This window comes from Herpailurus yagouaroundi, unplaced genomic scaffold (genome assembly GCF_014898765.1).
Source record: "Herpailurus yagouaroundi ecotype Mexico unplaced genomic scaffold, PumYag 61820, whole genome shotgun sequence".
NCBI classification, from domain to species: domain Eukaryota; kingdom Metazoa; phylum Chordata; class Mammalia; order Carnivora; family Felidae; genus Herpailurus; species Herpailurus yagouaroundi.
The window spans coordinates 1-3,458 of NW_024416044.1; the positions used below are offsets into that span (position 1 = coordinate 1).

Genomic DNA, 3,458 nt, shown 5'->3' on the forward strand with positions numbered 1-3,458 from the left:
TATCAACAGAATAAAAAGCAAAAGTCACACGATCATCTCAGTAGCTGCAGAAAAATCATTTGATCACATTATACAGAATACCCTAAAGAAAACTATTAGGACTAATAAATGAGGTTGGTAAGACTGGAAATTATAAAATAAATTAAAAATCTATTGTATTTGGTTGGGTGGGGGGAGGAGAGAAGAGGCCAATGCAATGGCTAGTCTTTACTGGAAAGAAGAAACTTTACAGCACATTAAAAAAAATTTTTTTTATGTTTTCTCTCTCTCTGTCTCTCTCTGTCTCTCTGTCTCTCTGTCTCCCTGTCTCTCTCTCAAAAATAAACAGAAAAAGAAAAGGGGTGCCTGGATGGCTCAGTCAGCTAAGTAGCTTACTTTAGCTCAGGTCATGATCTCGTGGGTCATGAGTTCAAGTCCCGCGTAGAGCTCTGTGCTGACAGCTCAGAGCCTGGAGCCTGCTTCATACTCCTTCTCTCTCTGCCCCTCCCGTGATCATGCTTAGTCTTTCTCTCTCTCTCTCTCTCTCTCTCTCAAAAATAAATAGGCATTAATTTTATTTTTGAGAGAGAGAGAGCAAGAGCGGGAGAGGGGCAGAGAGAGAGAGGGAGACACAGAATCTGAAGCAGGCTCCAGGCTCTGAGCTGTCAGCACAGAGCCCAATGCCAGGCTTGAACTCATGAACAGAACCGTGAGATCATGACCTGAGCTGAAGTCCAACGCTTAACCGACTGAGCCACCCAGGTGCCCCTAAAGCACATGTTGAGTAAGTTAGTGCAAAAGTTCAGTGGACCAACTGGTGAGGCACCAGCTTGTGATGAGTTCCCCAACTAAGGCATCGCTGGGCTTCACCTCTGTGCAGCCAGAACCAGATGATGGCAATATTGTCCTCTTCACAGTTGCAGCACTATTCGCTTGTTGGTGATAGATGGGACAAAAGTAGGGTCTTCTTTGGTAACTGAAGCTGCCTGGGGGCTAGCATTTTGTATGGGTCTGGTCCCTTCTGTGCAGCCATCATGACCTCCTTCTCCAGCCTTGTCACCTGCTCACCTCAGCAGGAACACTGCCTCCAGATGCCATGCAGCGCACCAGGGTGACTTGACTGGGACCGTGCAGCCAGTGTTCCAACTCCACGAAGTAATCTTGAGGTCATCACGCCCACTACAGACAACTTCTGTTGTATTTTTATACACTTGTAATGAAACAATCTGGAAATGAAATTAAGAGAACAGCTTCATTCACAGTAGCATCAAAAAGAATAAAATACTTAGGAATAACTTAACCAAAGAAGTGTTAAGACTCGTAAACTGAAAACTAAGAAAAAAAAAACAAAAAACAAAAAAACTGTTAAAATAAATTTTCTTTTTTTAAAAAAAATATTTATTCTTGAGAGAGAGACAGTGACAGAGACAGAGGGAGAAGGGGAGGGTCACAGAGAGAGGGAGACACAGAATCCAAAGCAGGCTCCAGGCTCTGAACCGTCAGCACAGAGCCCGTCGCAGGACTCGAACCCACAAACCAGGAGATCGTGACCTGAGTTGAAGTCGAACGCTTAACAGACTGAGCCACCTAGGCGCCCCTAAAATAAATTTTCAAAGACCTAAATATATGGAAAGATATTCTATGTTCAAGCATTAGAAGATTTAATTTAACTTAATTTTGTTAAGATGAATACACTGCTCAAATTGATCTATAAATTTAATAAAATCCCAATCAATATCCCAGCTGCCTTAGTTGCAGAAATTGACAAGCTGCTCTTAAAATTCATAAGGAATTGAAAGAGGCCCCAAATAACCCAATCTTGGAAAAGAACACAGGAGGAGGACTCACATTTCCTGATTTCAAAACTTACTACAAAGCTACAACAATCAAGATAATGTGTTACTGGCTTAAGACTAGATACATTATAAACCAGTGAAATAAAATTGAGAGTCCGGGAATAAACCATGGTCTATGGTCAATTGTTTTTCCACAAGGGTGCCAAAACCATTCAATGGGGAAAGAATAATCTCCCAACAAAAGGTGCTTGGTGAACTAGCTATTCAGATGCAAAAGAATGAAGCTGGACCCCTATGTCACAGCATATATAAAAAATCAAAATACAGCACGCATCCAAATAAATGTACGCGTTAAAAATACAAAAATTTTAGAAGAAAGCATAGGAGTGAATCTTCATAACCTTGGATTTGGCAACGTAGTCTTAGACATGGCCCCAGAAGCATAAGCAACAAAAGAGGAAAAAATTTTTTCTATTTCATCAAAATTGAAAACTTTGTGCTTTAAAGGGACACCTTCAAGAAACTGCAAAGTGCAAAAAAAAAAAAGAAAAGAAAAAGAAAAAAAAAAAGATATTTAAAAAAAAAAAAACATTTGGGGCGCCTGGGTGGCGCAGTCGGTTAAGCGTCCGACTTCAGCCAGGTCACGATCTCACGGTCCGTGAGTTCGAGCCCCGCGTCAGGCTCTGGGCTGATGGCCCGGAGCCTGGAGCCTGGAGCCTGTTTCCGATTCTGTGTCTCCCTCTCTCTCTGCCCCTCCCCCGTTCATGCTCTGTCTCTCTCTGTCCCAAAAATAAATAAACGTTGAAAAAAAAAAAGATATTTAAAAAAGAAACTGCAAAGTGCAAAAAGTGTACACAGAATGGGAGAAATATTTACAAATCATATATCTGATAAAGGACATGTACACTTGTACCTAGCATATATAAATAACTCTTAAAGCTCAATAATAAAAAGACAAATAACCCAGTTTAAAAACGGGAAAAGATGGGGCATCTGGGTGGCTCAGTCGGTTAAGCGTCCAACTCCAGATTTCGGCTCAGGTCATGATGTCACAGTTTGTGAGATTCAGCCCTGCGCTTGGGATTCTGTCTCTTCCCCTGTCTGTGCCCCTTCCCTGCTCTCTCTCTCTCTCTCTCTCTCTCTGTCTGTCTCTCAAATAAACTTTAAAAATTTTAAAAATTAAAATAAAAATGGGGAAAGGATTTGAATATATATTTCTTCAAGTGGCCAATAGGAATGCAAAAAATATGCACATTGTCATTAGTTCTAGAATCAAAGACTCCGAAAATAATGTGTTGGAAAGACAGGGAGAAATGAGAACACTCATGCATTGCGGCACTACGGAAAACAGTCTGGCATTACTTTAAAGCATTCAACATTCAGTCACCATTGAACTCAGGAATTTCACTCCTAGGTTTAAACCCAAAAGAGTTCAAAGCATGTGTTCAAACAAACATTTGTACAGAAATGTCCATAGCAGCATGATTTATAATAGCTAAAATGTGGAAACATCCCAAATGTTTATGTGGCATATCCACATGGTGGAATATTAGTCATAAAAATGAACGTGGATAAACCTCTAAAACATGTTAAGTGAAAGAAGCCAGTTATAAAAGTCTACATATTCTGTAATTTCATTTATATGAAATGCCCAGAATAAGGAAATCTATTTAGTGAGAAAGT

At 40.3% G+C, this 3,458-nt stretch overlaps 1 pseudogene; it reads right to left on the bottom strand.

Annotated features, from left to right (window-relative positions):
* Positions 1 to 781: 781 nt before the first annotated feature.
* On the bottom strand, positions 782 to 1,199 carry LOC121024255 (cytochrome c oxidase subunit 5B, mitochondrial-like; annotated as a pseudogene).
* Positions 1,200 to 3,458: the final 2,259 nt, after the last annotated feature.